Genomic DNA, 19,264 nt, shown 5'->3' on the forward strand with positions numbered 1-19,264 from the left:
TCTGCAAGAAGACAAAATAAAATGCTTACAGTACCTGGTATTCCTAGGCAGTCTCCCACTCAAGTACTAACCAGGCCCAACTCTGTTTAGCTTCTGAGATCAGATGGGATCAGGCGTTGTCAGAGTGGTTTGGACGTAAACAACAGTCTGGAAATGTGTGCCTTGCCTTGCCTTGCCTTGCCTTGCCTTGCGCCCAGAAGGAAAATTCTTGCCTTGCGAGCAGAAGGAAAATTCAAACAGATTTCTGCAAGAAGACAAAATAAAATGCTTACAGTACCTGGTATTCCTAGGCAGTCTCCCACTCAAGTACTAACCAGGCCCAACTCTGTTTAGCTTCTGAGATCAGACGGGATCAGGCGTTGTCAGAGTGGTTTGGCCGTAAGCAACAGCTTGTTGGAAATGTGCCGTTTTTCTTGCCTTGCGATCAGAAGGAAAATTCTTGCCTTGCGACCAGAAGGAAAATTCAAACAGATTTCTGCAAGAAGACAAAATAAAATGCTTACAGTACCTGGTATTCCTAGGCAGTCTCCCACTCAAGTACTAACCAGGCCCAACTCTGTTTAGCTTCTGAGATCAGACGGGATCAGGCGTTGTCAGAGTGGTTTGGCCGTAAGCAACAGCTTGTTGGAAATGTGCCGTTTTTCTTGCCTTGCGATCAGAAGGAAAATTCTTGCCTTGCGACCAGAAGGAAAATTCAAACAGATTTCTGCAAGAAGACAAAATAAAATGCTTACAGTACCTGGTATTCCTAGGCAGTCTCACACTCAAGTACTAACCAGGCCCAACTCTGTTTAGCTTCTCAGATCAGACAGGATCAGGCATTGTCAGAGTGGTTTGGACGTAAACAACAGTCTGGAAATGTGTGCCTTGCCTTGCCTTGCCTTGCCTTGCCTTGCCTTGCCTTGCCTTGCCTTGCCTTGCCTTGCCTTGCCTTGCCTTGCGCCCAGAAGGAAAATTCTTGCCTTGCGAGCAGAAGGAAAATTCAAACAGATTTCTGCAAGAAGACAAAATAAAATGCTTACAGTACCTGGTATTCCTAGGCAGTCTCCCACTCAAGTACTAACCAGGCCCAACTCTGTTTAGCTTCTGAGATCAGACGGGATCAGGCGTTGTCAGAGTGGTTTGGCCGTAAGCAACAGCTTGTTGGAAATGTGCCGTTTTTCTTGCCTTGCGATCAGAAGGAAAATTCTTGCCTTGCGACCAGAAGGAAAATTCAAACAGATTTCTGCAAGAAGACAAAATAAAATGCTTACAGTACCTGGTATTCCTAGGCAGTCTCCCACTCAAGTACTAACCAGGCCCAACTCTGTTTAGCTTCTGAGATCAGATGGGATCAGGCGTTGTCAGAGTGGTTTGGACGTAAACAACAGTCTGGAAATGTGTGCCTTGCCTTGCCTTGCCTTGCCTTGCGCCCAGAAGGAAAATTCTTGCCTTGCGACCAGAAGGAAAATTCAAACAGATTTCTGCAAGAAGACAAAATAAAATGCTTACAGTACCTGGTATTCCTAGGCAGTCTCACACTCAAGTACTAACCAGGCCCAACTCTGTTTAGCTTCTGAGATCAGACGGGATCAGGCGTTGTCAGAGTGGTTTGGCCGTAAGCAACAGCTTGTTGGAAATGTGCCGTTTTTCTTGCCTTGCGATCAGAAGGAAAATTCTTGCCTTGCGACCAGAAGGAAAATTCAAACAGATTTCTGCAAGAAGACAAAATAAAATGCTTACAGTACCTGGTATTCCTAGGCAGTCTCCCACTCAAGTACTAACCAGGCCCAACTCTGTTTAGCTTCTGAGATCAGACGGGATCAGGCGTTGTCAGAGTGGTTTGGCCGTAAGCAACAGCTTGTTGGAAATGTGCCGTTTTTCTTGCCTTGCGATCAGAAGGAAAATTCTTGCCTTGCGACCAGAAGGAAAATTCAAACAGATTTCTGCAAGAAGACAAAATAAAATGCTTACAGTACCTGGTATTCCTAGGCAGTCTCACACTCAAGTACTAACCAGGCCCAACTCTGTTTAGCTTCTCAGATCAGACAGGATCAGGCATTGTCAGAGTGGTTTGGACGTAAACAACAGTCTGGAAATGTGTGCCTTGCCTTGCCTTGCCTTGCGCCCAGAAGGAAAATTCTTGCCTTGCGAGCAGAAGGAAAATTCAAACAGATTTCTGCAAGAAGACAAAATAAAATGCTTACAGTACCTGGTATTCCTAGGCAGTCTCCCACTCAAGTACTAACCAGGCAAAACTCTGTTTAGCTTCTGAAATCAGACGGGATCAGGCATTGTCAGAGTGGTTTGGCCGTGAGCAACAGTTTGCTGGAAATGTGCCGTTTTTCTTGCCTTGCCTTGCCTTGCGCCCAGAAGGAAAATTATTGCCTTGCGAGCAGAAGGAAAATTCAAACAGATTTCTGCAAGAAGACAAAATAAAATGCTTACAGTACCTGGTATTCCTAGGCAGTCTCCCACTCAAGTACTAACCAGGCCCAACTCTGTTTAGCTTCTGAGATCAGACGGGATCAGGCGTTGTCAGAGTGGTTTGGCCGTAAGCAACAGCTTGTTGGAAATGTGCCGTTTTTCTTGCCTTGCGATCAGAAGGAAAATTCTTGCCTTGCGACCAGAAGGAAAATTCAAACAGATTTCTGCAAGAAGACAAAATAAAATGCTTACAGTACCTGGTATTCCTAGGCAGTCTCCCACTCAAGTACTAACCAGGCCCAACTCTGTTTAGCTTCTGAGATCAGATGGGATCAGGCGTTGTCAGAGTGGTTTGGACGTAAACAACAGTCTGGAAATGTGTGCCTTGCCTTGCCTTGCCTTGCCTTGCCTTGCCTTGCGCCCAGAAGGAAAATTCTTGCCTTGCGAGCAGAAGGAAAATTCAAACAGATTTCTGCAAGAAGACAAAATAAAATGCTTACAGTACCTGGTATTCCTAGGCAGTCTCCCACTCAAGTACTAACCAGGCCCAACTCTGTTTAGCTTCTGAGATCAGACGGGATCAGGCGTTGTCAGAGTGGTTTGGCCGTAAGCAACAGCTTGTTGGAAATGTGCCGTTTTTCTTGCCTTGCGATCAGAAGGAAAATTCTTGCCTTGCGACCAGAAGGAAAATTCAAACAGATTTCTGCAAGAAGACAAAATAAAATGCTTACAGTACCTGGTATTCCTAGGCAGTCTCCCACTCAAGTACTAACCAGGCCCAACTCTGTTTAGCTTCTGAGATCAGACGGGATCAGGCGTTGTCAGAGTGGTTTGGCCGTAAGCAACAGCTTGTTGGAAATGTGCCGTTTTTCTTGCCTTGCGATCAGAAGGAAAATTCTTGCCTTGCGACCAGAAGGAAAATTCAAACAGATTTCTGCAAGAAGACAAAATAAAATGCTTACAGTACCTGGTATTCCTAGGCAGTCTCCCACTCAAGTACTAACCAGGCCCAACTCTGTTTAGCTTCTGAGATCAGACGGGATCAGGCGTTGTCAGAGTGGTTTGGCCGTAAGCAACAGCTTGTTGGAAATGTGCCGTTTTTCTTGCCTTGCGATCAGAAGGAAAATTCTTGCCTTGCGACCAGAAGGAAAATTCAAACAGATTTCTGCAAGAAGACAAAATAAAATGCTTACAGTACCTGGTATTCCTAGGCAGTCTCACACTCAAGTACTAACCAGGCCCAACTCTGTTTAGCTTCTCAGATCAGACAGGATCAGGCATTGTCAGAGTGGTTTGGACGTAAACAACAGTCTGGAAATGTGTGCCTTGCCTTGCCTTGCCTTGCCTTGCCTTGCCTTGCTCCCAGAAGGAAAATTCTTGCCTTGCGAGCAGAAGGAAAATTCAAACAGATTTCTGCAAGAAGACAAAATAAAATGCTTACAGTACCTGGTATTCCTAGGCAGTCTCCCACTCAAGTACTAACCAGGCCCAACTCTGTTTAGCTTCTGAGATCAGACGGGATCAGGCGTTCTCAGAGTGGTTTGGCCGTAAGCAACAGCTTGTTGGAAATGTGCCGTTTTTCTTGCCTTGCGATCAGAAGGAAAATTCTTGCCTTGCGACCAGAAGGAAAATTCAAACAGATTTCTGCAAGAAGACAAAATAAAATGCTTACAGTACCTGGTATTCCTAGGCAGTCTCACACTCAAGTACTAACCAGGCCCAACTCTGTTTAGCTTCTCAGATCAGACAGGATCAGGCATTGTCAGAGTGGTTTGGACGTAAACAACAGTCTGGAAATGTGTGCCTTGCCTTGCCTTGCCTTGCGCCCAGAAGGAAAATTCTTGCCTTGCGAGCAGAAGGAAAATTCAAACAGATTTCTGCAAGAAGACAAAATAAAATGCTTACAGTACCTGGTATTCCTAGGCAGTCTCCCACTCAAGTACTAACCAGGCAAAACTCTGTTTAGCTTCTGAAATCAGACGGGATCAGGCATTGTCAGAGTGGTTTGGCCGTGAGCAACAGTTTGCTGGAAATGTGCCGTTTTTCTTGCCTTGCCTTGCCTTGCGCCCAGAAGGAAAATTATTGCCTTGCGAGCAGAAGGAAAATTCAAACAGATTTCTGCAAGAAGACAAAATAAAATGCTTACAGTACCTGGTATTCCTAGGCAGTCTCCCACTCAAGTACTAACCAGGCAAAACTCTGTTTAGCTTCTGAAATCAGACGGGATCAGGCATTGTCAGAGTGGTTTGGCCGTGAGCAACAGTTTGCTGGAAATGTGCCGTTTTTCTTGCCTTGCCTTGCCTTGCGCCCAGAAGGAAAATTATTGCCTTGCGAGCAGAAGGAAAATTCAAACAGATTTCTGCAAGAAGACAAAATAAAATGCTTACAGTACCTGGTATTCCTAGGCAGTCTCCCACTCAAGTACTAACCAGGCCCAACTCTGTTTAGCTTCTGAGATCAGACGGGATCAGGCGTTGTCAGAGTGGTTTGGCCGTAAGCAACAGCTTGTTGGAAATGTGCCGTTTTTCTTGCCTTGCGATCAGAAGGAAAATTCTTGCCTTGCGACCAGAAGGAAAATTCAAACAGATTTCTGCAAGAAGACAAAATAAAATGCTTACAGTACCTGGTATTCCTAGGCAGTCTCCCACTCAAGTACTAACCAGGCCCAACTCTGTTTAGCTTCTGAGATCAGACGGGATCAGGCATTGTCAGAGTGGTTTGGACGTAAACAACAGCCTGGAAATGTGTGCCTTGCCTTGCCTTGCCTTGCGCCCAGAAGGAAAATTCTTGCCTTGCGAGCAGAAGGAAAATTCAAACAGATTTCTGCAAGAAGACAAAATAAAATGCTTACAGTACCTGGTATTCCTAGGCAGTCTCCCACTCAAGTACTAACCAGGCAAAACTCTGTTTAGCTTCTGAAATCAGACGGGATCAGGCATTGTCAGAGTGGTTTGGCCGTGAGCAACAGTTTGCTGGAAATGTGCCGTTTTTCTTGCCTTGCCTTGCCTTGCGCCCAGAAGGAAAATTATTGCCTTGCGAGCAGAAGGAAAATTCAAACAGATTTCTGCAAGAAGACAAAATAAAATGCTTACAGTACCTGGTATTCCTAGGCAGTCTCCCACTCAAGTACTAACCAGGCAAAACTCTGTTTAGCTTCTGAAATCAGACGGGATCAGGCGTTGTCAGAGTGGTTTGGCCGTAAGCAACAGCTTGTTGGAAATGTGCCGTTTTTCTTGCCTTGCGATCAGAAGGAAAATTCTTGCCTTGCGACCAGAAGGAAAATTCAAACAGATTTCTGCAAGAAGACAAAATAAAATGCTTACAGTACCTGGTATTCCTAGGCAGTCTCACACTCAAGTACTAACCAGGCCCAACTCTGTTTAGCTTCTCAGATCAGACAGGATCAGGCATTGTCAGAGTGGTTTGGACGTAAACAACAGTCTGGAAATGTGTGCCTTGCCTTGCCTTGCCTTGCCTTGCCTTGCGCCCAGAAGGAAAATTCTTGCCTTGCGAGCAGAAGGAAAATTCAAACAGATTTCTGCAAGAAGACAAAATAAAATGCTTACAGTACCTGGTATTCCTAGGCAGTCTCCCACTCAAGTACTAACCAGGCCCAACTCTGTTTAGCTTCTGAAATCAGACGGGATCAGGCATTGTCAGAGTGGTTTGGCCGTGAGCAACAGTTTGCTGGAAATGTGCCGTTTTTCTTGCCTTGCCTTGCCTTGCGCCCAGAAGGAAAATTATTGCCTTGCTAGCAGAAGGAAAATTCAAACAGATTTCTGCAAGAAGACAAAATAAAATGCTTACAGTACCTGGTATTCCTAGGCAGTCTCCCACTCAAGTACTAACCAGGCCCAACTCTGTTTAGCTTCTGAGATCAGACGGGATCAGGCGTTGTCAGAGTGGTTTGGCCGTAAGCAATAGCTTGTTGGAAATGTGCCGTTTTTCTTGCCTTGCGATCAGAAGGAAAATTCTTGCCTTGCGACCAGAAGGAAAATTCAAACAGATTTCTGCAAGAAGACAAAATAAAATGCTTACAGTACCTGGTATTCCTAGGCAGTCTCACACTCAAGTACTAACCAGGCCCAACTCTGTTTAGCTTCTCAGATCAGACAGGATCAGGCATTGTCAGAGTGGTTTGGACGTAAACAACAGTCTGGAAATGTGTGCCTTGCCTTGCCTTGCCTTGCCTTGCGCCCAGAAGGAAAATTCTTGCCTTGCGAGCAGAAGGAAAATTCAAACAGATTTCTGCAAGAAGACAAAATAAAATGCTTACAGTACCTGGTATTCCTAGGCAGTCTCCCACTCAAGTACTAACCAGGCCCAACTCTGTTTAGCTTCTGAGATCAGACGGGATCAGGCGTTCTCAGAGTGGTTTGGCCGTAAGCAACAGCTTGTTGGAAATGTGCCGTTTTTCTTGCCTTGCGATCAGAAGGAAAATTCTTGCCTTGCGACCAGAAGGAAAATTCAAACAGATTTCTGCAAGAAGACAAAATAAAATGCTTACAGTACCTGGTATTCCTAGGCAGTCTCACACTCAAGTACTAACCAGGCCCAACTCTGTTTAGCTTCTGAGATCAGACGGGATCAGGCGTTGTCAGAGTGGTTTGGCCGTAAGCAACAGCTTGTTGGAAATGTGCCGTTTTTCTTGCCTTGCGATCAGAAGGAAAATTCTTGCCTTGCGACCAGAAGGAAAATTCAAACAGATTTCTGCAAGAAGACAAAATAAAATGCTTACAGTACCTGGTATTCCTAGGCAGTCTCACACTCAAGTACTAACCAGGCCCAACTCTGTTTAGCTTCTCAGATCAGACAGGATCAGGCATTGTCAGAGTGGTTTGGACGTAAACAACAGTCTGGAAATGTGTGCCTTGCCTTGCCTTGCCTTGCCTTGCCTTGCCTTGCCTTGCCTTGCCTTGCCTTGCCTTGCCTTGCTCCCAGAAGGAAAATTCTTGCCTTGCGAGCAGAAGGAAAATTCAAACAGATTTCTGCAAGAAGACAAAATAAAATGCTTACAGTACCTGGTATTCCTAGGCAGTCTCCCACTCAAGTACTAACCAGGCCCAACTCTGTTTAGCTTCTGAGATCAGACGGGATCAGGCGTTCTCAGAGTGGTTTGGCCGTAAGCAACAGCTTGTTGGAAATGTGCCGTTTTTCTTGCCTTGCGATCAGAAGGAAAATTCTTGCCTTGCGACCAGAAGGAAAATTCAAACAGATTTCTGCAAGAAGACAAAATAAAATGCTTACAGTACCTGGTATTCCTAGGCAGTCTCACACTCAAGTACTAACCAGGCCCAACTCTGTTTAGCTTCTCAGATCAGACAGGATCAGGCATTGTCAGAGTGGTTTGGACGTAAACAACAGTCTGGAAATGTGTGCCTTGCCTTGCCTTGCCTTGCGCCCAGAAGGAAAATTCTTGCCTTGCGAGCAGAAGGAAAATTCAAACAGATTTCTGCAAGAAGACAAAATAAAATGCTTACAGTACCTGGTATTCCTAGGCAGTCTCCCACTCAAGTACTAACCAGGCAAAACTCTGTTTAGCTTCTGAAATCAGACGGGATCAGGCATTGTCAGAGTGGTTTGGCCGTGAGCAACAGTTTGCTGGAAATGTGCCGTTTTTCTTGCCTTGCCTTGCCTTGCGCCCAGAAGGAAAATTATTGCCTTGCGAGCAGAAGGAAAATTCAAACAGATTTCTGCAAGAAGACAAAATAAAATGCTTACAGTACCTGGTATTCCTAGGCAGTCTCCCACTCAAGTACTAACCAGGCAAAACTCTGTTTAGCTTCTGAAATCAGACGGGATCAGGCATTGTCAGAGTGGTTTGGCCGTGAGCAACAGTTTGCTGGAAATGTGCCGTTTTTCTTGCCTTGCCTTGCCTTGCGCCCAGAAGGAAAATTATTGCCTTGCGAGCAGAAGGAAAATTCAAACAGATTTCTGCAAGAAGACAAAATAAAATGCTTACAGTACCTGGTATTCCTAGGCAGTCTCCCACTCAAGTACTAACCAGGCCCAACTCTGTTTAGCTTCTGAGATCAGACGGGATCAGGCGTTGTCAGAGTGGTTTGGCCGTAAGCAACAGCTTGTTGGAAATGTGCCGTTTTTCTTGCCTTGCGATCAGAAGGAAAATTCTTGCCTTGCGACCAGAAGGAAAATTCAAACAGATTTCTGCAAGAAGACAAAATAAAATGCTTACAGTACCTGGTATTCCTAGGCAGTCTCCCACTCAAGTACTAACCAGGCCCAACTCTGTTTAGCTTCTGAGATCAGACGGGATCAGGCATTGTCAGAGTGGTTTGGACGTAAACAACAGTCTGGAAATGTGTGCCTTGCCTTGCCTTGCCTTGCGCCCAGAAGGAAAATTCTTGCCTTGCGAGCAGAAGGAAAATTCAAACAGATTTCTGCAAGAAGACAAAATAAAATGCTTACAGTACCTGGTATTCCTAGGCAGTCTCCCACTCAAGTACTAACCAGGCAAAACTCTGTTTAGCTTCTGAAATCAGACGGGATCAGGCATTGTCAGAGTGGTTTGGCCGTGAGCAACAGTTTGCTGGAAATGTGCCGTTTTTCTTGCCTTGCCTTGCCTTGCGCCCAGAAGGAAAATTATTGCCTTGCGAGCAGAAGGAAAATTCAAACAGATTTCTGCAAGAAGACAAAATAAAATGCTTACAGTACCTGGTATTCCTAGGCAGTCTCCCACTCAAGTACTAACCAGGCAAAACTCTGTTTAGCTTCTGAAATCAGACGGGATCAGGCGTTGTCAGAGTGGTTTGGCCGTAAGCAACAGCTTGTTGGAAATGTGCCGTTTTTCTTGCCTTGCGATCAGAAGGAAAATTCTTGCCTTGCGACCAGAAGGAAAATTCAAACAGATTTCTGCAAGAAGACAAAATAAAATGCTTACAGTACCTGGTATTCCTAGGCAGTCTCACACTCAAGTACTAACCAGGCCCAACTCTGTTTAGCTTCTCAGATCAGACAGGATCAGGCATTGTCAGAGTGGTTTGGACGTAAACAACAGTCTGGAAATGTGTGCCTTGCCTTGCCTTGCCTTGCCTTGCCTTGCGCCCAGAAGGAAAATTCTTGCCTTGCGAGCAGAAGGAAAATTCAAACAGATTTCTGCAAGAAGACAAAATAAAATGCTTACAGTACCTGGTATTCCTAGGCAGTCTCCCACTCAAGTACTAACCAGGCCCAACTCTGTTTAGCTTCTGAAATCAGACGGGATCAGGCATTGTCAGAGTGGTTTGGCCGTGAGCAACAGTTTGCTGGAAATGTGCCGTTTTTCTTGCCTTGCCTTGCCTTGCGCCCAGAAGGAAAATTATTGCCTTGCTAGCAGAAGGAAAATTCAAACAGATTTCTGCAAGAAGACAAAATAAAATGCTTACAGTACCTGGTATTCCTAGGCAGTCTCCCACTCAAGTACTAACCAGGCCCAACTCTGTTTAGCTTCTGAGATCAGACGGGATCAGGCGTTGTCAGAGTGGTTTGGCCGTAAGCAATAGCTTGTTGGAAATGTGCCGTTTTTCTTGCCTTGCGATCAGAAGGAAAATTCTTGCCTTGCGACCAGAAGGAAAATTCAAACAGATTTCTGCAAGAAGACAAAATAAAATGCTTACAGTACCTGGTATTCCTAGGCAGTCTCACACTCAAGTACTAACCAGGCCCAACTCTGTTTAGCTTCTCAGATCAGACAGGATCAGGCATTGTCAGAGTGGTTTGGACGTAAACAACAGTCTGGAAATGTGTGCCTTGCCTTGCCTTGCCTTGCCTTGCGCCCAGAAGGAAAATTCTTGCCTTGCGAGCAGAAGGAAAATTCAAACAGATTTCTGCAAGAAGACAAAATAAAATGCTTACAGTACCTGGTATTCCTAGGCAGTCTCCCACTCAAGTACTAACCAGGCCCAACTCTGTTTAGCTTCTGAGATCAGACGGGATCAGGCGTTCTCAGAGTGGTTTGGCCGTAAGCAACAGCTTGTTGGAAATGTGCCGTTTTTCTTGCCTTGCGATCAGAAGGAAAATTCTTGCCTTGCGACCAGAAGGAAAATTCAAACAGATTTCTGCAAGAAGACAAAATAAAATGCTTACAGTACCTGGTATTCCTAGGCAGTCTCACACTCAAGTACTAACCAGGCCCAACTCTGTTTAGCTTCTCAGATCAGACAGGATCAGGCATTGTCAGAGTGGTTTGGACGTAAACAACAGTCTGGAAATGTGTGCCTTGCCTTGCCTTGCCTTGCGCCCAGAAGGAAAATTCTTGCCTTGCGAGCAGAAGGAAAATTCAAACAGATTTCTGCAAGAAGACAAAATAAAATGCTTACAGTACCTGGTATTCCTAGGCAGTCTCCCACTCAAGTACTAACCAGGCAAAACTCTGTTTAGCTTCTGAAATCAGACGGGATCAGGCATTGTCAGAGTGGTTTGGCCGTGAGCAACAGTTTGCTGGAAATGTGCCGTTTTTCTTGCCTTGCCTTGCCTTGCGCCCAGAAGGAAAATTATTGCCTTGCGAGCAGAAGGAAAATTCAAACAGATTTCTGCAAGAAGACAAAATAAAATGCTTACAGTACCTGGTATTCCTAGGCAGTCTCCCACTCAAGTACTAACCAGGCCCAACTCTGTTTAGCTTCTGAGATCAGACGGGATCAGGCGTTGTCAGAGTGGTTTGGCCGTAAGCAACAGCTTGTTGGAAATGTGCCGTTTTTCTTGCCTTGCGATCAGAAGGAAAATTCTTGCCTTGCGACCAGAAGGAAAATTCAAACAGATTTCTGCAAGAAGACAAAATAAAATGCTTACAGTACCTGGTATTCCTAGGCAGTCTCACACTCAAGTACTAACCAGGCCCAACTCTGTTTAGCTTCTCAGATCAGACAGGATCAGGCATTGTCAGAGTGGTTTGGACGTAAACAACAGTCTGGAAATGTGTGCCTTGCCTTGCCTTGCCTTGCCTTGCGCCCAGAAGGAAAATTCTTGCCTTGCGAGCAGAAGGAAAATTCAAACAGATTTCTGCAAGAAGACAAAATAAAATGCTTACAGTACCTGGTATTCCTAGGCAGTCTCCCACTCAAGTACTAACCAGGCCCAACTCTGTTTAGCTTCTGAAATCAGACGGGATCAGGCATTGTCAGAGTGGTTTGGCCGTGAGCAACAGTTTGCTGGAAATGTGCCGTTTTTCTTGCCTTGCCTTGCCTTGCACCCAGAAGGAAAATTATTGCCTTGCGAGCAGAAGGAAAATTCAAACAGATTTCTGCAAGAAGACAAAATAAAATGCTTACAGTACCTGGTATTCCTAGGCAGTCTCCCACTCAAGTACTAACCAGGCCCAACTCTGTTTAGCTTCTGAGATCAGACGGGATCAGGCGTTGTCAGAGTGGTTTGGCCGTAAGCAACAGCTTGTTGGAAATGTGCCGTTTTTCTTGCCTTGCGATCAGAAGGAAAATTCTTGCCTTGCGACCAGAAGGAAAATTCAAACAGATTTCTGCAAGAAGACAAAATAAAATGCTTACAGTACCTGGTATTCCTAGGCAGTCTCACACTCAAGTACTAACCAGGCCCAACTCTGTTTAGCTTCTCAGATCAGACAGGATCAGGCATTGTCAGAGTGGTTTGGACGTAAACAACAGTCTGGAAATGTGTGCCTTGCCTTGCCTTGCCTTGCCTTGCCTTGCGCCCAGAAGGAAAATTCTTGCCTTGCGAGCAGAAGGAAAATTCAAACAGATTTCTGCAAGAAGACAAAATAAAATGCTTACAGTACCTGGTATTCCTAGGCAGTCTCCCACTCAAGTACTAACCAGGCCCAACTCTGTTTAGCTTCTGAAATCAGACGGGATCAGGCATTGTCAGAGTGGTTTGGCCGTGAGCAACAGTTTGCTGGAAATGTGCCGTTTTTCTTGCCTTGCCTTGCCTTGCGCCCAGAAGGAAAATTATTGCCTTGCTAGCAGAAGGAAAATTCAAACAGATTTCTGCAAGAAGACAAAATAAAATGCTTACAGTACCTGGTATTCCTAGGCAGTCTCACACTCAAGTACTAACCAGGCCCAACTCTGTTTAGCTTCTGAGATCAGACGGGATCAGGAGTTGTCAGAGTGGTTTGGCCGTAAGCAACAGCTTGTTGGAAATGTGCCGTTTTTCTTGCCTTGCGATCAGAAGGAAAATTCTTGCCTTGCGACCAGAAGGAAAATTCAAACAGATTTCTGCAAGAAGACAAAATAAAATGCTTACAGTACCTGGTATTCCTAGGCAGTCTCACACTCAAGTACTAACCAGGCCCAACTCTGTTTAGCTTCTCAGATCAGACAGGATCAGGCATTGTCAGAGTGGTTTGGACGTAAACAACAGTCTGGAAATGTGTGCCTTGCCTTGCCTTGCCTTGCCTTGCCTTGCCTTGCCTTGCTCCCAGAAGGAAAATTCTTGCCTTGCGAGCAGAAGGAAAATTCAAACAGATTTCTGCAAGAAGACAAAATAAAATGCTTACAGTACCTGGTATTCCTAGGCAGTCTCCCACTCAAGTACTAACCAGGCCCAACTCTGTTTAGCTTCTGAGATCAGACGGGATCAGGCGTTCTCAGAGTGGTTTGGCCGTAAGCAACAGCTTGTTGGAAATGTGCCGTTTTTCTTGCCTTGCGATCAGAAGGAAAATTCTTGCCTTGCGACCAGAAGGAAAATTCAAACAGATTTCTGCAAGAAGACAAAATAAAATGCTTACAGTACCTGGTATTCCTAGGCAGTCTCACACTCAAGTACTAACCAGGCCCAACTCTGTTTAGCTTCTCAGATCAGACAGGATCAGGCATTGTCAGAGTGGTTTGGACGTAAACAACAGTCTGGAAATGTGTGCCTTGCCTTGCCTTGCCTTGCGCCCAGAAGGAAAATTCTTGCCTTGCGAGCAGAAGGAAAATTCAAACAGATTTCTGCAAGAAGACAAAATAAAATGCTTACAGTACCTGGTATTCCTAGGCAGTCTCCCACTCAAGTACTAACCAGGCAAAACTCTGTTTAGCTTCTGAAATCAGACGGGATCAGGCATTGTCAGAGTGGTTTGGCCGTGAGCAACAGTTTGCTGGAAATGTGCCGTTTTTCTTGCCTTGCCTTGCCTTGCGCCCAGAAGGAAAATTATTGCCTTGCGAGCAGAAGGAAAATTCAAACAGATTTCTGCAAGAAGACAAAATAAAATGCTTACAGTACCTGGTATTCCTAGGCAGTCTCCCACTCAAGTACTAACCAGGCCCAACTCTGTTTAGCTTCTGAGATCAGACGGGATCAGGCGTTGTCAGAGTGGTTTGGCCGTAAGCAACAGCTTGTTGGAAATGTGCCGTTTTTCTTGCCTTGCGATCAGAAGGAAAATTCTTGCCTTGCGACCAGAAGGAAAATTCAAACAGATTTCTGCAAGAAGACAAAATAAAATGCTTACAGTACCTGGTATTCCTAGGCAGTCTCACACTCAAGTACTAACCAGGCCCAACTCTGTTTAGCTTCTCAGATCAGACAGGATCAGGCATTGTCAGAGTGGTTTGGACGTAAACAACAGTCTGGAAATGTGTGCCTTGCCTTGCCTTGCCTTGCCTTGCGCCCAGAAGGAAAATTCTTGCCTTGCGAGCAGAAGGAAAATTCAAACAGATTTCTGCAAGAAGACAAAATAAAATGCTTACAGTACCTGGTATTCCTAGGCAGTCTCCCACTCAAGTACTAACCAGGCCCAACTCTGTTTAGCTTCTGAAATCAGACGGGATCAGGCATTGTCAGAGTGGTTTGGCCGTGAGCAACAGTTTGCTGGAAATGTGCCGTTTTTCTTGCCTTGCCTTGCCTTGCACCCAGAAGGAAAATTATTGCCTTGCGAGCAGAAGGAAAATTCAAACAGATTTCTGCAAGAAGACAAAATAAAATGCTTACAGTACCTGGTATTCCTAGGCAGTCTCCCACTCAAGTACTAACCAGGCCCAACTCTGTTTAGCTTCTGAGATCAGACGGGATCAGGCGTTGTCAGAGTGGTTTGGCCGTAAGCAACAGCTTGTTGGAAATGTGCCGTTTTTCTTGCCTTGCGATCAGAAGGAAAATTCTTGCCTTGCGACCAGAAGGAAAATTCAAACAGATTTCTGCAAGAAGACAAAATAAAATGCTTACAGTACCTGGTATTCCTAGGCAGTCTCACACTCAAGTACTAACCAGGCCCAACTCTGTTTAGCTTCTCAGATCAGACAGGATCAGGCATTGTCAGAGTGGTTTGGACGTAAACAACAGTCTGGAAATGTGTGCCTTGCCTTGCCTTGCCTTGCCTTGCCTTGCCTTGCCTTGCCTTGCGCCCAGAAGGAAAATTCTTGCCTTGCGAGCAGAAGGAAAATTCAAACAGATTTCTGCAAGAAGACAAAATAAAATGCTTACAGTACCTGGTATTCCTAGGCAGTCTCCCACTCAAGTACTAACCAGGCCCAACTCTGTTTAGCTTCTGAAATCAGACGGGATCAGGCATTGTCAGAGTGGTTTGGCCGTGAGCAACAGTTTGCTGGAAATGTGCCGTTTTTCTTGCCTTGCCTTGCCTTGCGCCCAGAAGGAAAATTATTGCCTTGCTAGCAGAAGGAAAATTCAAACAGATTTCTGCAAGAAGACAAAATAAAATGCTTACAGTACCTGGTATTCCTAGGCAGTCTCCCACTCAAGTACTAACCAGGCCCAACTCTGTTTAGCTTCTGAGATCAGACGGGATCAGGCGTTGTCAGAGTGGTTTGGCCGTAAGCAATAGCTTGTTGGAAATGTGCCGTTTTTCTTGCCTTGCGATCAGAAGGAAAATTCTTGCCTTGCGACCAGAAGGAAAATTCAAACAGATTTCTGCAAGAAGACAAAATAAAATGCTTACAGTACCTGGTATTCCTAGGCAGTCTCCCACTCAAGTACTAACCAGGCCCAACTCTGTTTAGCTTCTGAGATCAGACAGGATCAGGCGTTGTCAGAGTGGTTTGGCCGTAAGCAACAGCTTGTTGGAAATGTGCCGTTTTTCTTGCCTTGCGATCAGAAGGAAAATTCTTGCCTTGCGACCAGAAGGAAAATTCAAACAGATTTCTGCAAGAAGACAAAATAAAATGCTTACAGTACCTGGTATTCCTAGGCAGTCTCACACTCAAGTACTAACCAGGCCCAACTCTGTTTAGCTTCTCAGATCAGACAGGATCAGGCATTGTCAGAGTGGTTTGGACGTAAACAACAGTCTGGAAATGTGTGCCTTGCCTTGCCTTGCCTTGCCTTGCCTTGCGCCCAGAAGGAAAATTCTTGCCTTGCGAGCAGAAGGAAAATTCAAACAGATTTCTGCAAGAAGACAAAATAAAATGCTTACAGTACCTGGTATTCCTAGGCAGTCTCCCACTCAAGTACTAACCAGGCCCAACTCTGTTTAGCTTCTGAGATCAGACGGGATCAGGCGTTGTCAGAGTGGTTTGGCCGTAAGCAACAGCTTGTTGGAAATGTGCCGTTTTTCTTGCCTTGCGATCAGAAGGAAAATTCTTGCCTTGCGACCAGAAGGAAAATTCAAACAGATTTCTGCAAGAAGACAAAATAAAATGCTTACAGTACCTGGTATTCCTAGGCAGTCTCCCACTCAAGTACTAACCAGGCCCAACTCTGTTTAGCTTCTGAGATCAGACGGGATCAGGCGTTGTCAGAGTGGTTTGGCCGTAAGCAACAGCTTGTTGGAAATGTGCCGTTTTTCTTGCCTTGCGATCAGAAGGAAAATTCTTGCCTTGCGACCAGAAGGAAAATTCAAACAGATTTCTGCAAGAAGACAAAATAAAATGCTTACAGTACCTGGTATTCCTAGGCAGTCTCACACTCAAGTACTAACCAGGCCCAACTCTGTTTAGCTTCTCAGATCAGACAGGATCAGGCATTGTCAGAGTGGTTTGGACGTAAACAACAGTCTGGAAATGTGTGCCTTGCCTTGCCTTGCCTTGCCTTGCCTTGCCTTGCCTTGCGCCCAGAAGGAAAATTCTTGCCTTGCGAGCAGAAGGAAAATTCAAACAGATTTCTGCAAGAAGACAAAATAAAATGCTTACAGTACCTGGTATTCCTAGGCAGTCTCCCACTCAAGTACTAACCAGGCCCAACTCTGTTTAGCTTCTGAGATCAGACGGGATCAGGCGTTGTCAGAGTGGTTTGGCCGTAAGCAACAGCTTGTTGGAAATGTGCCGTTTTTCTTGCCTTGCGATCAGAAGGAAAATTCTTGCCTTGCGACCAGAAGGAAAATTCAAACAGATTTCTGCAAGAAGACAAAATAAAATGCTTACAGTACCTGGTATTCCTAGGCAGTCTCACACTCAAGTACTAACCAGGCCCAACTCTGTTTAGCTTCTCAGATCAGACAGGATCAGGCATTGTCAGAGTGGTTTGGACGTAAACAACAGTCTGGAAATGTGTGCCTTGCCTTGCCTTGCCTTGCCTTGCCTTGCGCCCAGAAGGAAAATTCTTGCCTTGCGAGCAGAAGGAAAATTCAAACAGATTTCTGCAAGAAGACAAAATAAAATGCTTACAGTACCTGGTATTCCTAGGCAGTCTCCCACTCAAGTACTAACCAGGCCCAACTCTGTTTAGCTTCTGAAATCAGACGGGATCAGGCATTGTCAGAGTGGTTTGGCCATGAGCAACAGTTTGCTGGAAATGTGCCGTTTTTCTTGCCTTGCCTTGCCTTGCGCCCAGAAGGAAAATTATTGCCTTGCGAGCAGAAGGAAAATTCAAACAGATTTCTGCAAGAAGACAAAATAAAATGCTTACAGTACCTGGTATTCCTAGGCAGTCTCCCACTCAAGTACTAACCAGGCCCAACTCTGTTTAGCTTCTGAGATCAGACGGGATCAGGCGTTGTCAGAGTGGTTTGGCCGTAAGCAACAGCTTGTTGGAAATGTGCCGTTTTTCTTGCCTTGCGATCAGAAGGAAAATTCTTGCCTTGCGACCAGAAGGAAAATTCAAACAGATTTCTGCAAGAAGACAAAATAAAATGCTTACAGTACCTGGTATTCCTAGGCAGTCTCACACTCAAGTACTAACCAGGCCCAACTCTGTTTAGCTTCTCAGATCAGACAGGATCAGGCATTGTCAGAGTGGTTTGGACGTAAACAACAGTCTGGAAATGTGTGCCTTGCCTTGCCTTGCCTTGCCTTGCCTTGCGCCCAGAAGGAAAATTCTTGCCTTGCGAGCAGAAGGAAAATTCAAACAGATTTCTGCAAGAAGACAAAATAAAATGCTTACAGTACCTGGTATTCCTAGGCAGTCTCCCACTCAAGTACTAACCAGGCCCAACTCTGTTTAGCTTCTGAAATCAGACGGGATCAGGCATTGTCAGAGTGGTTTGGCCGTGAGCAACAGTTTGCTGGAAATGTGCCGTTTTTCTTGCCTTGCCTTGCCTTGCACCCAGAAGGAAAATTATTGCCTTGCGAGCAGAAGGAAAATTCAAACAGATTTCTGCAAGAAGACAAAATAAAATGCTTACAGTACCTGGTATTCCTAGGCAGTCTCCCACTCAAGTACTAACCAGGCCCAACTCTGTTTAGCTTCTGAGATCAGACGGGATCAGGCGTTGTCAGAGTGGTTTGGCCGTAAGCAACAGCTTGTTGGAAATGTGCCGTTTTTCTTGCCTTGCGATCAGAAGGAAAATTCTTGCCTTGCGACCAGAAGGAAAATTCAAACAGATTTCTGCAAGAAGACAAAATAAAATGCTTACAGTACCTGGTATTCCTAGGCAGTCTCACACTCAAGTACTAACCAGGCCCAACTCTGTTTAGCTTCTCAGATCAGACAGGATCAGGCATTGTCAGAGTGGTTTGGACGTAAACAACAGTCTGGAAATGTGTGCCTTGCCTTGCCTTGCCTTGCCTTGCCTTGCGCCCAGAAGGAAAATTCTTGCCTTGCGAGCAGAAGGAAAATTCAAACAGATTTCTGCAAGAAGACAAAATAAAATGCTTACAGTACCTGGTATTCCTAGGCAGTCTCCCACTCAAGTACTAACCAGGCCCAACTCTGTTTAGCTTCTGAAATCAGACGGGATCAGGCATTGTCAGAGTGGTTTGGCCGTGAGCAACAGTTTGCTGGAAATGTGCCGTTTTTCTTGCCTTGCCTTGCCTTGCGCCCAGAAGGAAAATTATTGCCTTGCTAGCAGAAGGAAAATTCAAACAGATTTCTGCAAGAAGACAAAATAAAATGCTTACAGTACCTGGTATTCCTAGGCAGTCTCCCACTCAAGTACTAACCAGGCCCAACTCTGTTTAGCTTCTGAGATCAGACGGGATCAGGCGTTGTCAGAGTGGTTTGGCCGTAAGCAATAGCTTGTTGGAAATGTGCCGTTTTTCTTGCCTTGCGATCAGAAGGAAAATTCTTGCCTTGCGACCAGAAGGAAAATTCAAACAGATTTCTGCAAGAAGACAAAATAAAATGCTTACAGTACCTGGTATTCCTAGGCAGTCTCCCACTCAAGTACTAACCAGGCCCAACTCTGTTTAGCTTCTGAGATCAGACGGGATCAGGCGTTGTCAGAGTGGTTTGGCCGTAAGCAACAGCTTGTTGGAAATGTGCCGTTTTTCTTGCCTTGCGATCAGAAGGAAAATTCTTGCCTTGCGACCAGAAGGAAAATTCAAACAGATTTCTGCAAGAAGACAAAATAAAATGCTTACAGTACCTGGTATTCCTAGGCAGTCTCACACTCAAGTACTAACCAGGCCCAACTCTGTTTAGCTTCTCAGATCAGACAGGATCAGGCATTGTCAGAGTGGTTTGGACGTAAACAACAGTCTGGAAATGTGTGCCTTGCCTTGCCTTGCCTTGCCTTGCCTTGCGCCCAGAAGGAAAATTCTTGCCTTGCGAGCAGAAGGAAAATTCAAACAGATTTCTGCAA

The 19,264-nt window shown here is 45.2% G+C and overlaps 30 non-coding genes and 51 pseudogenes across 30 annotated transcripts; all 81 read right to left on the reverse strand.

The window, feature by feature from the left end:
* Window positions 1-22: 22 nt before the first annotated feature.
* LOC132878107 (5S ribosomal RNA) lies at window positions 23-141 on the reverse strand (annotated as a pseudogene).
* Window positions 142-265: 124 nt separating this feature from the next.
* On the reverse strand, window positions 266-384 carry LOC132876579 (5S ribosomal RNA). The gene has a single exon (XR_009652290.1). It is a non-coding gene; the product is annotated as a 5S ribosomal RNA (ribosomal RNA).
* A 112-nt stretch (window positions 385-496) lies between these two features.
* Window positions 497-615, reverse strand: LOC132876580 (5S ribosomal RNA). Its single transcript, XR_009652291.1, has one exon. It is a non-coding gene; the product is annotated as a 5S ribosomal RNA (ribosomal RNA).
* A 112-nt stretch (window positions 616-727) lies between these two features.
* Window positions 728-846, reverse strand: LOC132880974 (5S ribosomal RNA; annotated as a pseudogene).
* A 169-nt stretch (window positions 847-1,015) lies between these two features.
* LOC132876581 (5S ribosomal RNA) lies at window positions 1,016-1,134 on the reverse strand. Its single transcript, XR_009652292.1, has one exon. It is a non-coding gene; the product is annotated as a 5S ribosomal RNA (ribosomal RNA).
* A 112-nt stretch (window positions 1,135-1,246) lies between these two features.
* Window positions 1,247-1,365, reverse strand: LOC132878108 (5S ribosomal RNA; annotated as a pseudogene).
* Window positions 1,366-1,484: 119 nt separating this feature from the next.
* LOC132878202 (5S ribosomal RNA) lies at window positions 1,485-1,603 on the reverse strand (annotated as a pseudogene).
* A 112-nt stretch (window positions 1,604-1,715) lies between these two features.
* LOC132876582 (5S ribosomal RNA) lies at window positions 1,716-1,834 on the reverse strand. Its single transcript, XR_009652293.1, has one exon. It is a non-coding gene; the product is annotated as a 5S ribosomal RNA (ribosomal RNA).
* A 112-nt stretch (window positions 1,835-1,946) lies between these two features.
* On the reverse strand, window positions 1,947-2,065 carry LOC132880975 (5S ribosomal RNA; annotated as a pseudogene).
* Window positions 2,066-2,179: 114 nt separating this feature from the next.
* On the reverse strand, window positions 2,180-2,298 carry LOC132880076 (5S ribosomal RNA; annotated as a pseudogene).
* Window positions 2,299-2,420: 122 nt separating this feature from the next.
* On the reverse strand, window positions 2,421-2,539 carry LOC132876583 (5S ribosomal RNA). Its single transcript, XR_009652294.1, has one exon. It is a non-coding gene; the product is annotated as a 5S ribosomal RNA (ribosomal RNA).
* Window positions 2,540-2,651: 112 nt separating this feature from the next.
* LOC132878109 (5S ribosomal RNA) lies at window positions 2,652-2,770 on the reverse strand (annotated as a pseudogene).
* A 129-nt stretch (window positions 2,771-2,899) lies between these two features.
* On the reverse strand, window positions 2,900-3,018 carry LOC132876584 (5S ribosomal RNA). Its single transcript, XR_009652295.1, has one exon. It is a non-coding gene; the product is annotated as a 5S ribosomal RNA (ribosomal RNA).
* A 112-nt stretch (window positions 3,019-3,130) lies between these two features.
* Window positions 3,131-3,249, reverse strand: LOC132876585 (5S ribosomal RNA). Its single transcript, XR_009652296.1, has one exon. It is a non-coding gene; the product is annotated as a 5S ribosomal RNA (ribosomal RNA).
* A 112-nt stretch (window positions 3,250-3,361) lies between these two features.
* Window positions 3,362-3,480, reverse strand: LOC132876587 (5S ribosomal RNA). Its single transcript, XR_009652298.1, has one exon. It is a non-coding gene; the product is annotated as a 5S ribosomal RNA (ribosomal RNA).
* Window positions 3,481-3,592: 112 nt separating this feature from the next.
* LOC132880976 (5S ribosomal RNA) lies at window positions 3,593-3,711 on the reverse strand (annotated as a pseudogene).
* A 129-nt stretch (window positions 3,712-3,840) lies between these two features.
* Window positions 3,841-3,959, reverse strand: LOC132876810 (5S ribosomal RNA). Its single transcript, XR_009652511.1, has one exon. It is a non-coding gene; the product is annotated as a 5S ribosomal RNA (ribosomal RNA).
* Window positions 3,960-4,071: 112 nt separating this feature from the next.
* LOC132880977 (5S ribosomal RNA) lies at window positions 4,072-4,190 on the reverse strand (annotated as a pseudogene).
* Window positions 4,191-4,304: 114 nt separating this feature from the next.
* Window positions 4,305-4,423, reverse strand: LOC132880077 (5S ribosomal RNA; annotated as a pseudogene).
* A 122-nt stretch (window positions 4,424-4,545) lies between these two features.
* LOC132880078 (5S ribosomal RNA) lies at window positions 4,546-4,664 on the reverse strand (annotated as a pseudogene).
* Window positions 4,665-4,786: 122 nt separating this feature from the next.
* LOC132876588 (5S ribosomal RNA) lies at window positions 4,787-4,905 on the reverse strand. Its single transcript, XR_009652299.1, has one exon. It is a non-coding gene; the product is annotated as a 5S ribosomal RNA (ribosomal RNA).
* Window positions 4,906-5,017: 112 nt separating this feature from the next.
* On the reverse strand, window positions 5,018-5,136 carry LOC132878667 (5S ribosomal RNA; annotated as a pseudogene).
* Window positions 5,137-5,250: 114 nt separating this feature from the next.
* LOC132880079 (5S ribosomal RNA) lies at window positions 5,251-5,369 on the reverse strand (annotated as a pseudogene).
* Window positions 5,370-5,491: 122 nt separating this feature from the next.
* On the reverse strand, window positions 5,492-5,610 carry LOC132879616 (5S ribosomal RNA; annotated as a pseudogene).
* Window positions 5,611-5,722: 112 nt separating this feature from the next.
* LOC132880978 (5S ribosomal RNA) lies at window positions 5,723-5,841 on the reverse strand (annotated as a pseudogene).
* Window positions 5,842-5,965: 124 nt separating this feature from the next.
* Window positions 5,966-6,084, reverse strand: LOC132879349 (5S ribosomal RNA; annotated as a pseudogene).
* A 122-nt stretch (window positions 6,085-6,206) lies between these two features.
* LOC132876589 (5S ribosomal RNA) lies at window positions 6,207-6,325 on the reverse strand. The gene has a single exon (XR_009652300.1). It is a non-coding gene; the product is annotated as a 5S ribosomal RNA (ribosomal RNA).
* A 112-nt stretch (window positions 6,326-6,437) lies between these two features.
* On the reverse strand, window positions 6,438-6,556 carry LOC132880980 (5S ribosomal RNA; annotated as a pseudogene).
* Window positions 6,557-6,675: 119 nt separating this feature from the next.
* On the reverse strand, window positions 6,676-6,794 carry LOC132876811 (5S ribosomal RNA). The gene has a single exon (XR_009652512.1). It is a non-coding gene; the product is annotated as a 5S ribosomal RNA (ribosomal RNA).
* Window positions 6,795-6,906: 112 nt separating this feature from the next.
* Window positions 6,907-7,025, reverse strand: LOC132878204 (5S ribosomal RNA; annotated as a pseudogene).
* A 112-nt stretch (window positions 7,026-7,137) lies between these two features.
* LOC132880982 (5S ribosomal RNA) lies at window positions 7,138-7,256 on the reverse strand (annotated as a pseudogene).
* Window positions 7,257-7,415: 159 nt separating this feature from the next.
* Window positions 7,416-7,534, reverse strand: LOC132876812 (5S ribosomal RNA). Its single transcript, XR_009652513.1, has one exon. It is a non-coding gene; the product is annotated as a 5S ribosomal RNA (ribosomal RNA).
* A 112-nt stretch (window positions 7,535-7,646) lies between these two features.
* Window positions 7,647-7,765, reverse strand: LOC132880983 (5S ribosomal RNA; annotated as a pseudogene).
* Window positions 7,766-7,879: 114 nt separating this feature from the next.
* On the reverse strand, window positions 7,880-7,998 carry LOC132880080 (5S ribosomal RNA; annotated as a pseudogene).
* A 122-nt stretch (window positions 7,999-8,120) lies between these two features.
* On the reverse strand, window positions 8,121-8,239 carry LOC132880081 (5S ribosomal RNA; annotated as a pseudogene).
* Window positions 8,240-8,361: 122 nt separating this feature from the next.
* LOC132876590 (5S ribosomal RNA) lies at window positions 8,362-8,480 on the reverse strand. The gene has a single exon (XR_009652301.1). It is a non-coding gene; the product is annotated as a 5S ribosomal RNA (ribosomal RNA).
* Window positions 8,481-8,592: 112 nt separating this feature from the next.
* On the reverse strand, window positions 8,593-8,711 carry LOC132878668 (5S ribosomal RNA; annotated as a pseudogene).
* A 114-nt stretch (window positions 8,712-8,825) lies between these two features.
* On the reverse strand, window positions 8,826-8,944 carry LOC132880082 (5S ribosomal RNA; annotated as a pseudogene).
* A 122-nt stretch (window positions 8,945-9,066) lies between these two features.
* LOC132879617 (5S ribosomal RNA) lies at window positions 9,067-9,185 on the reverse strand (annotated as a pseudogene).
* Window positions 9,186-9,297: 112 nt separating this feature from the next.
* Window positions 9,298-9,416, reverse strand: LOC132880984 (5S ribosomal RNA; annotated as a pseudogene).
* A 124-nt stretch (window positions 9,417-9,540) lies between these two features.
* LOC132879351 (5S ribosomal RNA) lies at window positions 9,541-9,659 on the reverse strand (annotated as a pseudogene).
* A 122-nt stretch (window positions 9,660-9,781) lies between these two features.
* LOC132876591 (5S ribosomal RNA) lies at window positions 9,782-9,900 on the reverse strand. Its single transcript, XR_009652302.1, has one exon. It is a non-coding gene; the product is annotated as a 5S ribosomal RNA (ribosomal RNA).
* A 112-nt stretch (window positions 9,901-10,012) lies between these two features.
* LOC132880985 (5S ribosomal RNA) lies at window positions 10,013-10,131 on the reverse strand (annotated as a pseudogene).
* A 119-nt stretch (window positions 10,132-10,250) lies between these two features.
* Window positions 10,251-10,369, reverse strand: LOC132876813 (5S ribosomal RNA). The gene has a single exon (XR_009652514.1). It is a non-coding gene; the product is annotated as a 5S ribosomal RNA (ribosomal RNA).
* A 112-nt stretch (window positions 10,370-10,481) lies between these two features.
* On the reverse strand, window positions 10,482-10,600 carry LOC132880986 (5S ribosomal RNA; annotated as a pseudogene).
* Window positions 10,601-10,714: 114 nt separating this feature from the next.
* On the reverse strand, window positions 10,715-10,833 carry LOC132880083 (5S ribosomal RNA; annotated as a pseudogene).
* Window positions 10,834-10,955: 122 nt separating this feature from the next.
* LOC132876592 (5S ribosomal RNA) lies at window positions 10,956-11,074 on the reverse strand. The gene has a single exon (XR_009652303.1). It is a non-coding gene; the product is annotated as a 5S ribosomal RNA (ribosomal RNA).
* A 112-nt stretch (window positions 11,075-11,186) lies between these two features.
* LOC132880987 (5S ribosomal RNA) lies at window positions 11,187-11,305 on the reverse strand (annotated as a pseudogene).
* Window positions 11,306-11,424: 119 nt separating this feature from the next.
* Window positions 11,425-11,543, reverse strand: LOC132879352 (5S ribosomal RNA; annotated as a pseudogene).
* A 122-nt stretch (window positions 11,544-11,665) lies between these two features.
* On the reverse strand, window positions 11,666-11,784 carry LOC132876593 (5S ribosomal RNA). Its single transcript, XR_009652304.1, has one exon. It is a non-coding gene; the product is annotated as a 5S ribosomal RNA (ribosomal RNA).
* Window positions 11,785-11,896: 112 nt separating this feature from the next.
* On the reverse strand, window positions 11,897-12,015 carry LOC132880988 (5S ribosomal RNA; annotated as a pseudogene).
* Window positions 12,016-12,139: 124 nt separating this feature from the next.
* Window positions 12,140-12,258, reverse strand: LOC132879353 (5S ribosomal RNA; annotated as a pseudogene).
* Window positions 12,259-12,380: 122 nt separating this feature from the next.
* LOC132878323 (5S ribosomal RNA) lies at window positions 12,381-12,499 on the reverse strand (annotated as a pseudogene).
* Window positions 12,500-12,611: 112 nt separating this feature from the next.
* LOC132880989 (5S ribosomal RNA) lies at window positions 12,612-12,730 on the reverse strand (annotated as a pseudogene).
* A 134-nt stretch (window positions 12,731-12,864) lies between these two features.
* Window positions 12,865-12,983, reverse strand: LOC132876814 (5S ribosomal RNA). The gene has a single exon (XR_009652515.1). It is a non-coding gene; the product is annotated as a 5S ribosomal RNA (ribosomal RNA).
* A 112-nt stretch (window positions 12,984-13,095) lies between these two features.
* On the reverse strand, window positions 13,096-13,214 carry LOC132880990 (5S ribosomal RNA; annotated as a pseudogene).
* A 114-nt stretch (window positions 13,215-13,328) lies between these two features.
* Window positions 13,329-13,447, reverse strand: LOC132880084 (5S ribosomal RNA; annotated as a pseudogene).
* A 122-nt stretch (window positions 13,448-13,569) lies between these two features.
* LOC132876594 (5S ribosomal RNA) lies at window positions 13,570-13,688 on the reverse strand. Its single transcript, XR_009652305.1, has one exon. It is a non-coding gene; the product is annotated as a 5S ribosomal RNA (ribosomal RNA).
* A 112-nt stretch (window positions 13,689-13,800) lies between these two features.
* LOC132880992 (5S ribosomal RNA) lies at window positions 13,801-13,919 on the reverse strand (annotated as a pseudogene).
* Window positions 13,920-14,038: 119 nt separating this feature from the next.
* LOC132879354 (5S ribosomal RNA) lies at window positions 14,039-14,157 on the reverse strand (annotated as a pseudogene).
* A 122-nt stretch (window positions 14,158-14,279) lies between these two features.
* On the reverse strand, window positions 14,280-14,398 carry LOC132876595 (5S ribosomal RNA). Its single transcript, XR_009652306.1, has one exon. It is a non-coding gene; the product is annotated as a 5S ribosomal RNA (ribosomal RNA).
* Window positions 14,399-14,510: 112 nt separating this feature from the next.
* On the reverse strand, window positions 14,511-14,629 carry LOC132880993 (5S ribosomal RNA; annotated as a pseudogene).
* A 139-nt stretch (window positions 14,630-14,768) lies between these two features.
* On the reverse strand, window positions 14,769-14,887 carry LOC132879355 (5S ribosomal RNA; annotated as a pseudogene).
* A 122-nt stretch (window positions 14,888-15,009) lies between these two features.
* On the reverse strand, window positions 15,010-15,128 carry LOC132876596 (5S ribosomal RNA). The gene has a single exon (XR_009652307.1). It is a non-coding gene; the product is annotated as a 5S ribosomal RNA (ribosomal RNA).
* Window positions 15,129-15,240: 112 nt separating this feature from the next.
* On the reverse strand, window positions 15,241-15,359 carry LOC132878015 (5S ribosomal RNA). Its single transcript, XR_009653670.1, has one exon. It is a non-coding gene; the product is annotated as a 5S ribosomal RNA (ribosomal RNA).
* A 112-nt stretch (window positions 15,360-15,471) lies between these two features.
* LOC132880994 (5S ribosomal RNA) lies at window positions 15,472-15,590 on the reverse strand (annotated as a pseudogene).
* Window positions 15,591-15,714: 124 nt separating this feature from the next.
* On the reverse strand, window positions 15,715-15,833 carry LOC132876598 (5S ribosomal RNA). The gene has a single exon (XR_009652309.1). It is a non-coding gene; the product is annotated as a 5S ribosomal RNA (ribosomal RNA).
* Window positions 15,834-15,945: 112 nt separating this feature from the next.
* LOC132876599 (5S ribosomal RNA) lies at window positions 15,946-16,064 on the reverse strand. Its single transcript, XR_009652310.1, has one exon. It is a non-coding gene; the product is annotated as a 5S ribosomal RNA (ribosomal RNA).
* A 112-nt stretch (window positions 16,065-16,176) lies between these two features.
* Window positions 16,177-16,295, reverse strand: LOC132880995 (5S ribosomal RNA; annotated as a pseudogene).
* Window positions 16,296-16,429: 134 nt separating this feature from the next.
* Window positions 16,430-16,548, reverse strand: LOC132876600 (5S ribosomal RNA). The gene has a single exon (XR_009652311.1). It is a non-coding gene; the product is annotated as a 5S ribosomal RNA (ribosomal RNA).
* Window positions 16,549-16,660: 112 nt separating this feature from the next.
* Window positions 16,661-16,779, reverse strand: LOC132880996 (5S ribosomal RNA; annotated as a pseudogene).
* Window positions 16,780-16,903: 124 nt separating this feature from the next.
* Window positions 16,904-17,022, reverse strand: LOC132879414 (5S ribosomal RNA; annotated as a pseudogene).
* Window positions 17,023-17,144: 122 nt separating this feature from the next.
* LOC132876601 (5S ribosomal RNA) lies at window positions 17,145-17,263 on the reverse strand. The gene has a single exon (XR_009652312.1). It is a non-coding gene; the product is annotated as a 5S ribosomal RNA (ribosomal RNA).
* A 112-nt stretch (window positions 17,264-17,375) lies between these two features.
* LOC132880997 (5S ribosomal RNA) lies at window positions 17,376-17,494 on the reverse strand (annotated as a pseudogene).
* Window positions 17,495-17,618: 124 nt separating this feature from the next.
* On the reverse strand, window positions 17,619-17,737 carry LOC132879356 (5S ribosomal RNA; annotated as a pseudogene).
* A 122-nt stretch (window positions 17,738-17,859) lies between these two features.
* On the reverse strand, window positions 17,860-17,978 carry LOC132876602 (5S ribosomal RNA). Its single transcript, XR_009652313.1, has one exon. It is a non-coding gene; the product is annotated as a 5S ribosomal RNA (ribosomal RNA).
* Window positions 17,979-18,090: 112 nt separating this feature from the next.
* LOC132880998 (5S ribosomal RNA) lies at window positions 18,091-18,209 on the reverse strand (annotated as a pseudogene).
* Window positions 18,210-18,333: 124 nt separating this feature from the next.
* LOC132879358 (5S ribosomal RNA) lies at window positions 18,334-18,452 on the reverse strand (annotated as a pseudogene).
* Window positions 18,453-18,574: 122 nt separating this feature from the next.
* On the reverse strand, window positions 18,575-18,693 carry LOC132876603 (5S ribosomal RNA). The gene has a single exon (XR_009652314.1). It is a non-coding gene; the product is annotated as a 5S ribosomal RNA (ribosomal RNA).
* Window positions 18,694-18,805: 112 nt separating this feature from the next.
* On the reverse strand, window positions 18,806-18,924 carry LOC132876604 (5S ribosomal RNA). Its single transcript, XR_009652315.1, has one exon. It is a non-coding gene; the product is annotated as a 5S ribosomal RNA (ribosomal RNA).
* A 112-nt stretch (window positions 18,925-19,036) lies between these two features.
* LOC132880999 (5S ribosomal RNA) lies at window positions 19,037-19,155 on the reverse strand (annotated as a pseudogene).
* Window positions 19,156-19,264: the final 109 nt, after the last annotated feature.

This window comes from Neoarius graeffei (assembly GCF_027579695.1).
Source record: "Neoarius graeffei isolate fNeoGra1 chromosome 18 unlocalized genomic scaffold, fNeoGra1.pri SUPER_18_unloc_1, whole genome shotgun sequence".
Classification (NCBI taxonomy): Eukaryota; Metazoa; Chordata; class Actinopteri; order Siluriformes; family Ariidae; genus Neoarius; species Neoarius graeffei.